Here is a 13,709-nt window from a genome sequence, read left to right as displayed (position 1 = left end):
TGGTAGCTTGGCTTAATGTACGCAACTCCAGCTATGTAGAATATTCATAGCTGGAGTCGGCTTACCTTAAGTCAAGCTTGGCAGTGTCCCCACACCAGAAAGCCAATGGAAGCAAACACTGCCTTTGGCTTCCCTTACTCTTCTCAAAAGGAGAAGTACCAGATGCCTGTGGCAATGCCCTTTGAGTTCAATTTAGTGACTCTTAACTAGACTCACTCAGTCAAACTCCGGAAGATCGATCGTGAGTACAGCAATCTTCTGTGTAGTGAAGACAAGCCCTAAGCATGTTCAGTAGAAGCTGGCAACCAGTATGAACTGAAGATCATCCTGTGTACAACTATGTGCAGAAGCTGTGCCAGGAAATCTGGCTGCCTTTATTTTAGGGGGGGAGTGTTGCAATACAGTAGTACTCCATATTGCAGTCTAGAATCACTCCATATTGAACTATAGTGACAGAACTGTAGAAGAGCCCTCGTCCTATTGTGCAACCTTCCTGCTTTGACCCTACTGGTCAAGAGGCAAGACTGCCATATTACCAGGTCTGAAGATTGCTCATTGAAAATGCATTATGAAATAAGCATTAGTGCTTATTCGAGTCACCCTGGGGCTCTCATTTCATTTTCTTAACTGTTCTTTATTAGTTACACCTCAGCAGATGCGATGCCCTTTTAACTCACACAGCTTGTCATGTAATCAAGCTGGAAGTGCATTAGCACTTTGTGTTCAATTAATTCTGTATATTCTGCAGGCGCTATTGGAAAACCCATTTCAAAAATATTGAAATAGATTCCTCCCCTTTCCCCCCTGTGGGATGGAAGTAAAGCCCATGGGAGTGAAATATGGTATTTTAAATTTAACAAAAGCGACGAGGAGTCCTGTGGCACCTTATAGACTAACTGAAGTGTAGGAGCATAAGCTTTCGTGGGCAAAGACCCACTTCGTCAGATGCATTGGGTCTTTGCCCACGAAAGCTTATGCTCCTACACTTCAGTTAGTCTATAAGGTGCCACAGGACTCCTTGTCGCTTTTGCAGATTCAGACTAACACGGCTACCCCTCTGATACTTAAATTTAACAGAGGCTATGGTGGAAGGAGGTGCCACCAAAAACAGTTCTCTAATAATCTTGTCCAGGGACTCTACATAGGGCACAGTGGATGCTAATGCACTGCAGTCCTGCCAGCCTCACATCCCACTAGCTCACTCCTCTCTATAGTTCCCCTCACCAATCCTGCCACCATCTTGGGCTCCAAAGGGGAGGGATAGTATCACAGAGGAGGTGAGACCTCTTCTATTCATGTGGATGGAAGTCTGCAAAAGACCTCAGGTGACAATCTATGCCAAAATGATTAGAGGATCTGAGAACATGGCAAAAGGATCCTAGAACTGAACTAGGGTAAGCTACAAAGGATTAGGTTGTAAGGCATACACTTGATACACACAATGCCTGGTTCCACAAAGTGTCTTAGGCATAGTAATGTTATTATCAGTGGAACTATGAAGGCACTCCTCTCCCCGAATATCTCATAGTCCAGTGGTTAAGGACAGGCACCTGAAAGGTGGCAGAGCCCTGTTCAAATTCCTTCTTCTCAGGAAGCAGTGGAGTCTCCTAAATCTAGGGATTAGGTGACTTAAGTATCTTTGAGGATCTGCCCCATTGCTAGGAACTGTTTATTAAAAGGATTGTTACATTCTGGACTGGACTCTTTAAGAGGGAACTGGCCCATTCCACCTGTGCCTCATAAACAGTCTTGTGATGGAGCCAGATAGAGGGCAGCTGGTCACCATAAAGAGCTGAAGAAGAATCTGTGGCAGAGGGAGTCAGAAGATTTGCTGCAGAGAACAGAAGATGATAGAGAAAGCATAGTTTATTCAGCTAGGGCTGGGAATCATCTGCCAAAATCAGGAAATCAAGCTGGCCTCCATGGACTTCATCTTGTGCTTGCAACTTTGCTATCATGAAGTCCAGGGCTAATTGGAGCTACATGTCAACCTTTCAGTGCTGAAGAAGAGCTGATAAGTAGGGTGGCAATAGGTTTGGCAGGCTTTCTGCTTCTGATGTTCTTTCAAAAATGCTGTTAGTTTGACTCTTCTTGTAGTTGCTGTTCAAATTCACCAGAGTTTATGTTCCTTTCCATTTTCCTCAGTAAGATTTAACTTCCAGTTTTTTACGATGCCTTTAGCTATTTCTTTTACTTTGTTGTTTAGCCAATGTGGCACTTCTTCATGCCTCTTACTTTATTTTAACATTTTGGGAGTATACATTTTATTTTAAACTTACGGTATTTTGAAAAAAAGTTTCCATGCAGCTTGCAAGCATTTCAATCTTTCTTTAATTTCCATTTAAATAGCTCTTTTATTTTGTGCCACTTCTCTTCCTGAAGTTTAATGTTACTATGTCGGGCTTCCTGGATACTTTCCCAACTCACAAGCATGTTAAATCTAATTAGGTTATGGTCACTACTATTGAGCAGGTCAGCTACAAGGACTAAGGCTATGTCTACACTACATGTTTTGCTGGAAGAGGAAATGCAAATGAAGCACAGATTAACATTTTCTCATGCTTCACTTGCATAATCTCTTCCGATCCATGTTTGCGCAAGTAGTTTTTGCGCAAAAACATGCTGTGTGGACATTTCCTTTTTGCACAAAAATGGATTGGAAGAGATTATGCAAACGAAGCATGAGAAAATGTTAATCCGTGCTTCATTTGCATTGCCTCTTCTGGCAAAACATGTAGTATAGACATAGCCTAATTTTCTCATGGGTTCCAGGAAGAGCTGCTCCAAGAAGCAGTCACTAATGGTGTCTAGAAACTTTATCTTAGCATCCCATCTTGAGGTGATATATCCCCAGTCAATATCAGGATAGTTGAAATCCCCCATTGTTATGGCGTTTCCTATTTTTATAGCTTCTCTAATCTCCAGCATTTCAGTCACCATCAACTTCCTGGTCAGTCGTGAATAGTGTATTCTTACCTCTATATTCTTATTATTCAAGCATGGAATTTCTATCTACAGAGATTCTATCAGACAGTTTGATTCATTTAAGGTTTTTACTCTATTTCACTTTATGCTTTCTTTCACCTACAGTGCCACATTCTCACCAGCATGACCTACTCTTTCATTCTTACATATTTTGTCCCATTAATTAGCATCATTCCACCAAGTTTCTGTGATTCCTGTTATATCGGTATCCTCATTTAATACTGGTTCACCCACCGTAAGCACTTCTATAACATTTTGTCACTTTTGAGCCATTAGGTGATGTAATTGAATTGGTCTCTTTTTCATTTAACCATTTATCTCCAGTTTCTACTTGTTTAACAACTTCCATCCTCTCCTTCTTATTAGGATATAGAGAATCCCAGGTAATAGTTTCTCCCCTAAGGGATGTCTATATCTGAACCATATGCCCCTCTGTACCTGTCAGCTTTCCTCTGGCCCTTAGTGAACACCTAAAGAGCCTAAGCATTCTCTCACTGACAGCTGTGTAAATCAGAATTGACACCATTGACAGGCTTACAGAGAGGAAGAATTGTTCAGTGGATAAGACACTGGCCTAAAATTTAGGTAATCTTAGTTTCTGTCCTTGAGCAAGTCTCATATCCATGGTTTCCTATCTGGTTTCCTATAGGATAACTATATGTCCCTATGTCACAGGGAATTGTGGAGATTAATACACTAACGATTGGTAGGTGCTTAAGTACTACAGTAATACATAAAAGTATACTGGAGAGGAATGACAATTATGTCATTTCTCTGTCCATAATAAATGGTTGTGAGCATGTGACACTGACCTACTTAAAAGCCAAAGTGTGTGCTAAGGGATAAAGGCATAGGACATGATAATCTACAAATACTTAAAGGGTGTAAAACAAAAGGAAGAGAGAAAAGAAGTATTTAGCATGTTGCAAAAAAAAAGGGGGGAGGGATGGAATTTAGGCATAGTGTCAGGACTCAAAATTCTTGTTAATAACACACAATGTTTGAAGCCATAGAAAGGAGCACAGGGAAATCTTATGTGAAAAATCACTTAAAACAATGTCATTTGCCTTTTCCAACTTCTCTCAGACAGAAGGGTTTCAGCAAATCAGCTTGAGAACACAGACATGAATACAAATTCTGAAGTTATTCCCAACAGACAGCATGTTCTGCAAAGAAGTCATAGTTTGCTCTGATTAGATTTTTGGGGACGCTTCAAAAATACCAGCTAAATAATTTATTTTCTTTGCACTATGCTGATATCTTCAAACATAATTTCCATCTGCAACCAATTCTGTTTTTCTGGTATAGACAATTTATAGAGAAATGTATAGAGAAGTAGGGTGTATAGGATGGCATAATGTGGCAAAATAGTTTATTTACTAAATGGACAACAGCATTAAACCCTGATCTGTTTTCTTCTCATAATCTCCTTTTGGACTTACAGCTTCTGCAACACAGAGTGTATACAAAACACAGCTCCCAGCTAAGCTATGCAAAATTTTAATAAACTGCACTGATTTCAGAAAATTCTTACTGAAGATGGCTAATAGGGTAAGATGGCTTGACCATAGATGTTGATAGGTGTAGAGGCATCTGAATAAACAATTGTTTACATTTATATGGTGCCTTTCATTCCAAACATTCTTAGAAATATTCAAACTTATAGCAAGAGCTAGTGGTACTTAAAGGCTGCCTAACACTCTACAATATCCCTCTGTCTCCAGTTGTTCACAATTCTACCAATTTTTAACCATTTAGGCTCAATTTTTCTATGCTTGCTGTGTGCATCTGGTGAATTGTTTCCAGAACACTTCAACAAAAAGAGTTCAGCCACTTCTGAGAGTGACATTTAGTTTGAGGGGGTGTGAGTCTATATTTGCAAAAATAATAAGCATGACCATTATACTGAAATGTAACAGGCTCGCTATTCTGACGTCCCCATAAACCTCATTCCATGAGGACCAAGGGAAACTTCAGAATAACGATTTATTTTGAAATAAGTGCTGTGTAGACAACTTCAAATTTCAAAATAAGCTGATGCAAAATTGATTTGAAATAAGCTATGCAATTTTCACAGCTCAAATTGTGTTGCTTATTTGAGCTACAGGTGCAGTACAGATGCACCATAAGAGATTGGCTTTGATAAAATGGGTCCTACACTTGATATGCAACTATATATATATATATTCCTACCTCTGTAATTTCCACTTCATGCATCTGACAAAGTGGTTTTAACCCATGAAATCTTATGCCCAAACTAATCTGTTGTCTTTAAGTTGCCAGACAAGTCCTCGCAGTTAGTGAAATTTAGGGGAAGCTAGGTAGTTCTGCCAATCTTAATTTTTCCCCGAGGTGTTTCTTTGAAGAGCGATAGGGCCTCCAAAATTTGAACCAAGAATTCCAAATTTTCCAGCAGATAGTTTTCTGATGAGTTTCCTGTTGCTACTCCAATAAAAAACAACTAAGATGTAGATAATTCACAAACTTCTGAAAATTTGTCATATGTCCTGTAAATCTTTTTAGATGGTAAAAGTCACTCTGCACTTTCCATTTGTGTAGAACATCCTTTAATTGGCAAGCACAAAATATTGGACAAAAACCTGTTTGTTTTTTCCGTAAGATTTTACAGCTTTGGTACTCTTTTCACTCTTGGATATAGGCCAAAAATATGAAGAATGCATCTTCTTAACCACCTGTGCCTACTACTCAGCCGTGATCATAATATAAAGTGATAGGGGGCATTAAGCATGGTTCAAATGGTAGTGGGAAAAGTAATGAATTTTAAAAAGTACACATTGCAGAAATGTGAAGTCAGATGAAGAAAATGGATTGTAATCAATTATTTTCTTTTCCTCTAATCCATCTTTGAGTGACATGTTTCCAGTTCTGTTGTTATGAGAGTGGCTGTACCAACCTTTGCAAAGTATTTTCTCTTTCTATTCTACCTTTCAGTGGGCAGCATTTTCTGATACTTTGTATGAAGGATGCTATTTTAAAAAAAATATATTATGTGTGGGTGTTTATATATTTATAGATCTAGATGCATTTTCACACAACATATTCTCTCTATAAGGAGCGAGAAACTGCATATGGGGTTAGGGAAAAGATGGGATTATTGTGTAAACTATTAATTCTATTAAAACTATTAATTCTAAACTATTTAGGGTTTTCTGTAGTGCACATCACCATTGTTTCTAAATACTTCCCAGGCAAAAAAAAATTATTAGGAAGAAGGCCCTGTACAAAAGATTTCACTCTTGGTAATTACCTATGAGGCAAGGCTACAAACCATTCAGACTATGGGTTATTAAAAACTGGAACATCCTGTGTGTGATATAACTGACAACTCATTAGTAAGAAGCAAAGTGGATAGTGAGGTGAGCTGCATGTGGCTTATAGATCAACATCCACTCAGTGTGAGAACTAGATTCAATTTTGGTTTTGTAGGGAGCCTCAGCTCTGTGATGTCTCCAGAATCAGATGAACCAATTATAAGAGCATGCAGTGCTTAGGACTGCTCAGTGAACCAGGAACCCATTTGCATTATTTCTTGATTCCTCCCTATTTCCCCATTGAGCATTCCTGTGCCGTCCCTGGCCGTGAGTGCACCTTACACACCAAAACCAATCATCGGCACAATCAGTGAGCTTGATGTAAAGCCAATTTTTATGACTGGCTGGGGTTAGTACTTCCTGAACTGCTTCATAAATAGACCTCAAGATTTTTCTCTTAGTGCTCATGAAATACACTGGCTTGACAGACCCAGAGACTGAAATCCTCTGTTAAGCTACAAAATAGATCTAGCATAGACAGCAGCAGTACAAGCGTCCCCTCAATATCCAACCAGTAGGCCTTGTGGTAATTAGGGAAAAAAGATACTTCAGTCTCTGCACACATTCATTCTTTTACTTCTGTGCTGATTTGTGTAGTGTTGACACCTGTGGCCAAAGAGTTTTGTTTTATCAAATCATGCAAAAGGACCTAAAGTACGTCCATGTCCACGGATTCTGATGGTAAAGACAGTTACCAACTGGAGAAAAGTTTGGCTACAATTTTTAAAGGACCACTTAATGTAAGTTCAACAAAGACCCCTGAAGATAGGATATTGGCTAGCTAAATGTCATAATTAAAAGAAGTCCATTTAGTTTAATTTTACTTTTAGAAAAAATATTGTGCACTGGTGATTTTAAAAATCATTTGGGAACACTTACTAAAAAGGAGGTGGGAGGGATCTGGATCAAGGATGGATAGCCATGTTGCAGAGAAGCATTGTCATGTTTCACTCAAGGAGGTAATGATGTAAAAATTGGCCTCACAGTTACACTGTTATGGTGAAAGGTGCAAATGGCTTGCATGACGAGGTTCACTGAGCTATAAGGTTCACTGAGCTATCCACAAGGAGAATGAGTGGGTTAAAGTACTCTTCTCAAGCATTTAAACCTCTTTGCATTGCAAACAACAACAGTATGCTTATGCAAAGTCCACAGCACCAAATGTCTAACCACATGATGTGTGGTTTAAGTAACTTCCAGATCTATAGATGAGTATTAGAAGTATGTAGGTTTGATAAATCTGTACTTTTGTAAATAGTTTCATCTTCCAATTCCATGGTCCTTTGCAGATGAGGCTGTTAAAACAATTTGCATTAGGATGTCAGGCTATCTGCATCCATTTGACAGTTTATAGAATAGGTAAATGAAGTAATCCACTCCTTCCACAGTTTGTTGCCACACCCAGTTGTGGTCTTGTATCACAACTGTTGCACCAACACTCTGGATGTTTGTTTTTGTCCAGGAAACCCTTAGTGCAAAGGCAGCTGTCTCATGTTGGAAGTTTTCCAGTGCATCTTTGAGATTATTTACATCCTAACCAAAGAGGATGACATCATCTACACAATCCAGGTAGGTAAAAGGGACTGAACTGACAGTTATATTGATATTTGCAGAGTTGTTCAAGGAACATCATAACATAAGAACAGCCATAATGGGTCAGACCAAAGGTCCATCTAGCCCAGTATCCTGTCTGCTGACAGTGACCAATACCAGATGTGCCAGAGGGAGGGAACAGAACAAGTAATCATCAGGGCTACATCCAGACTGCAAGCCTCTTTCGAAAGAGGCTTTTTCGAAAGATACTTTTGAAAAAGCCTCTTTCAAAAAAGAGCATCTAGACGACAACCAGTACTTTCGAAAAAGCAAGCCGCTTTTTTGAAAGAGAGCACCCAGGCAGTCTGTATGCTCTCTTTCAAAAAAGCACAGTTTGCATTACATAGCACCATTTTTCAAAAGAGCACTTTTAAAAAAAGGCGTTCTTCCTTATAAAACGAGGTTTTCTGTGGTTGAAAAAACTGCTGCATTCTTTCAATTTAATTTTGAAAGATCACAGCAGCAGTCTAGACACAGGGGAAGTTTTTTCAAAAAAAGGCCACTTTAAAAAAAAAAAACCCTGTAGTCTAGACATACCCCAGGTGACCTCTCTCCTGTCATCCAACTCCAGACAAACAGAGGCTGAGGACAACATTCCTACCTATCCTGCCTAATAGCCAGGGCTCGCCAGCCGTGCGGTTCTGCACTCTGCACATGCACAGATTGCTCTCCGCTGGCTCTTCCGGGGTGTTTGTTTGTTGAGCCCTGCTAATAGCTATTAATGGCCCTAACCTCCATGAATCTATCTAACTCTTTTTTGAACCCTGCTAAAGTCTTAGTCTTCACCACATCCTCTGGCAAGGAGTTGCATAGGTTGACTCTGTGCTGAGTGAAAAAAAAACTTTCTTTTGTTTGTTTTAAGCCTGCTGCCTATTAATTTCATTTGATGACCCCTAGTTCTTATATTGTAGGAATAAGTAAATAAATTTTCCTCATTCACTTTTTCCACACCAGTCATGATTTTATAGACCTCTATTATATCACCCCTACTCTGCTCTTTTCAAATATGAAAAGTCTAAGTCTTTTTAATCTTTCTTCATATGGGACCCATTCCAAACCCTAATAATTTTTGTTGCCCTTTTCTGAACCTTTTCCAATGCTAATACAGGCAGTCCCCGGGTTACGTACAAGATAGGGACTGTAGGTTTGTTCTTAAGTTGAATTTGTATGTAAGTCGGAACTGGTACATATTGTAGGGGAAACTCTAGCCAAACATTTCTCAAGAGCTCAGTTTTATTCTCCCACACCTCACTTCCCTCAGTCCTTTATTCTCAAGCTGAGGTGTCTGCTGAGAAAAGCCGCTTCGCGTCTCCCTGGTCTGCTGGGGGGCGCTAGCTTCGCGTCTCCCTGGTCTGCTGGGGGGAAGCAGCTAGTGCGGGGTTGCCTCACCCCGTTTATAAGTAGGGATCCGATGTAAGTCGGATCCATGTAACCCGGGGACTGCCTGTATATCTTTTTTGAGATGACGCAACCACATCTGTATGCTGTATTCAAGATGTGGGCGTACCATGGTTTTATACAGAGGTAATAAGATATTCTCTGTCTTAGGGTACGTCTAGACTACATGCCTCTGTCGTCAGAGGCATGTAGATTAGGCTACCAGACATAGTAAAATGAAGCAGCTATTTAAATAATCGCCGCTTCATTTAAATTTACATGGCTGCCGTGCTGAGCCGACAAACAGCTGATCAGGGATGAGGTATACCTGGGTGGTCGACAAATACCTTTGATGTCGCCACCCGCGCGTCCAGACTATCGCGCTGAGCCGACAAACAGCTAATCAGCTGTTTGTCGGCTTAGCGCGGCAGCCATGTAAATTTCAATGAAGCAGCGATTATTTAAATCGCTGCTTCATTTTACTATGTCTGGTAGCCTAATCTACATGCCTCTGGCGACAGAGGCATGTAGTCTAGATGTACCCTTATTCTTTATTCCTCTTTTAATGATTCCTAACATTCTATTTGCTTTTTTGACTGCCGCTGCACACTGAGTGGATGTTTTCAGAGAACTATCAACAATGACTCCAAGATCTCTCTCTTGAGTAGTTGTACCTAAATTAGTCCCTATCATATTGTATATACAGTTGGGATTATTTTTTCCAATGTGCATTACTTTACATTTATCAACAGTAAATTTCATTTGCCATTTTGTTGCCCAATCACTTAGTTTGGTGAGATCTTTTTGAAGCTCTTCACAGTCTGCTTTGGTCTTAACTATCTTGAGCAGTTTAGTATCAATTTTGCCACATCACTGTTTACCCCTTTCTCTAGATCATTTGTAAATAAGTTGAATAGAATTGGTCCCAGGACAGACTCTTGGGGAACCCCACTAGTTACTTCTCTCCACTCTGAAAACTTACCATTTATTCCTACCCTTTAGGAACCAATCGACTGCATAGCAGAACATGGCTGAGGCCAAGATACATTCTTGCTTCAAACCAAGTTGAGTATGACACCTGTCAGACCTGTGGGTCTATAGCCCAGTAGGGCTCTGGGAGGGGCTTGTTTCCCTCTGGGTCAGTGGGCAGCCACTCTGCCCCACTAAAATCCACTTGTGAGGAATCAGCTGTGCTGGGTTTTGGCCTTATATCCGTCCCAGTCACAAGTAGTGGGCCCAGGCCCTTGTTCAGGGTGGGGCAGCAATAAACAAACAGTTCTGAGGTAAACAGGATGAAATTTAATAAGGACAAATGCAAAGTACTACACTTAAGAAGGAACAATCAGTTTCATGCATACAGAATGGGAAGTGATTGTATAGGAAGGAGTACTGCAGAAAGGGATTTAGGAGTCATAGTGGAGCCCAAGTTAAACATGAGTCAACAGTGTGACACTTTCAAAAAACAAATATGATTCTGGGATGCATTATCAGAAGTATTGTGAGCAAGACACAAGAAGTCATTCTTCCATTCTACTCTGTGCCGATTAGGCCCCAATTAGAGTATTGTGTCCAGTTATGGGCATGACATTTCAAGAAAGATGTGGAGAAATTGGAGAAGGTCCAGAGAAGAGAAACAAAAATGATTAAAGGTCTTGAAAATATGAGCTATGAGAGAAGGCTGAAAGAATAGGGTTTGTTTAGTTTAGAAAAGAGATGACAGAGAGGGGACAAGATAGCAGTTTTTAAATATCTAAAAGGATGTCACAGGGAAGAGGGAGGAAATTGTTCTCCTTGGCCTTTGATGATAGGACAAGAGGCAATGTGCTTAAACTGCAGCAAAGGAGGTTTAGGTTGGACATTAGGAAAATCTTCCTAGCTGTCAAGGTGGTTAAACACTGGAATAAATTGCCTAGGGAGGTTGTGGAATCTCCATCATTGGAGCTATTTGAGAGCAGGTTAGATTGGCATCTATCAGGGATGATCTAAACGATGCTTGGTCCTGCTGCGAGGGCAGGGGACTGGACACAATGACCCCTCGAAGTCCTGCCAGTTCTGTGATTCTATGCTTCTCAGGGCCAGGCCTTGGTTCAAGGTGGGGCAGCAACCCAAACAAACAGTTCTTAGGCCTACCAAAAAACAAAAGTCGCAAGTCCAAATTGCAGGAAGCTCAGGCAGGAGTTTGACAAATGTAGGCTGTTGTTTGGGAACAGCCGAGGGGAGACTGCCACACAGGAGTGAGGTGGCAGGGGGTACACAGGCTCACTCACTCCACTGCATCCCAGCCCCGGGCCCTAACAGCAGAGAAATAGTCTGCTTCTGGGTCAGTGGGGAACCTGACCGCAACATGTTGACCTTGGCTCTGGCTCAGCCAAACTACTGGCAGCTATCCTTGAGCTGCTTCCATTCTTCCCCTCAGCTCATACCTGGCTCCAGTGCAGGTCTGTTGTATTTTTCAGGGCTGGAACCTCTGGCCAGGTATGCAGTTACTCTAGGCCATATTCCAACTGTGGGTCTGGTGGTCCGGGTCAGTCCTCAGCTTCCCTCAAATCCAGCTCCCAACTTGGGAGTGCAGGGAAGGCCTCTGGTTCCCCTGGTGGCTGGGAGCTGACTTGCCTTTCAGGCTGGCCTTTTATAGTCCTACCTCCGCCCCCCTGCCTTCTGGTCAGGTGATATACTGGGGCTGGGTGCTCCTCCCCCTCTGGGTCAGTGGGCAGTCATTCTGCCCCACTACAGGGTCCCCCACTGCCTCCAAGCCTTCATGTAGCTCTTGATTTAGCCTTAAGAGTGTGTTGGAAACACCAGCATGCTTAGGGACTTCTACAAGGCAACTCTACTGACAGAATTGAAGGCTGTCTTTAGATTTATGTATGCTGCTATCAAAGACTGATTAAATTCACTACTTGTCTCAGACAAAAGACAGAGCAAGAATAGTATCCACTGTAGATTGCCTGTCAACAGAGACCAATTGCTGTAGGTGGTGGCATTTCCCAAAGAGATTAGAGTCCGGTGAGCAAGACATGTGTGAAGACCTTCCCAGGGACAAATAGTGGAATTATTGTCCAATAGCCTTAAGCTACTACACTTTGTGTGTGGTCCTTTTGTAGAGCAGGATAACAATGTCTTCCTTCCACTCTGTTTGTAGCTTCCCAGTATTTCAAAGCAGCTACACAAAAGGAGAGCAGATGTACAGAATCATCTATGAAGTCCATGTAGTCCTAGGAAAGCAGCTTTTGGCTATAAGGTCTGGCACACATCAAGATTGTGGGCTAGGGTTGGGTCTGAGATCACAGCTGAAGACAACTTTCTCTGCTTGGGCAAGAATAGAGTTGCCTGCGCTGATCTGAGATTCCCCCAAAAGAGAGTTGCTTGAGTGAAGCATGTGCCCACCTCTATTTAAGGAATCATGCTAAGAAAATACCTTGATTTTATATAACCAATTACTTCTCCAAATGAGAAATTGACTCGCAAGGTGTTGAAATCTACTTCCACTTGAAAAAGCAGTGACAATCCTTTAAGAAAGATTGATCTCTGCTATAAAATTTCTCCAGTAGTAGAACTCATAGATGTCAATTATTATTATAGGTTGAACCTCTCTAGTTCGGCACCTTGGTGATCTAACTAGTACTGGACCAGAAAATTTACTGAACTATGGGAGGCCAATATTGTCTAGCAGCATTACCAACACTTCCACTGCTTACTAGGCTCTTAGAAGACATTTAAAGGAAAATCAGAAGTAAATAATAGAACAGAACTCTGACAGCTAGGACTGGTGGTTGTAAACAAACTTTATGGGACCACGGGTAACTTGGCCACACACATAATAAGTGGTCCTCCAGCTAACTAAAATCATACCAGACCACAGGTGTTGCTTGACCAGAGAGTGCCAGACTAGAGAGGTTCAACCTGTAGAGTAGACAAATGTAAAAATGTTTCTTTAAGTGAGGAAAGAAAGAGAAACGCTCTCTAATACTAAAAGACAAAAGATGTGCCAACATACTAACAAGAACAGTGACATTTGGGAGATACGAACTTACTATTTGAATCTTTAAAAACCTGTAGCTCAGAATGCAGTGACATATTTTATAATGTGGTCTTATTCTTATATTTAAAAAGTATGTAAGGCTTTGACGAGTTGCATCCAGTGCTAAAGAAAATCCAGCAACAATTAAAAAAGAGTAAAATAATTTATTTGTCACAAAACCATAAAGATCTTCAGCAATTTAAATTCATTAAATCTTTATTTTCTTAGGATAGTAGCAAGGAACTCATGCTGGACTAATTGAAATTCTTGTTTATGTACTTAATTTAGATTGGAAAGAGTGGGTAACATGGATTCAAATAAATTCTACACTTGCAAAGAACACAGAATGACAGAGCCACTAGACATCAATAAGACAGTATGGAGATTTGGATTGCATATTA

Source organism: Pelodiscus sinensis, chromosome 3 (assembly GCF_049634645.1).
Source record: "Pelodiscus sinensis isolate JC-2024 chromosome 3, ASM4963464v1, whole genome shotgun sequence".
NCBI classification, from domain to species: Eukaryota; Metazoa; Chordata; order Testudines; family Trionychidae; genus Pelodiscus; species Pelodiscus sinensis.
This window is presented reverse-complemented; position numbering follows the sequence as displayed.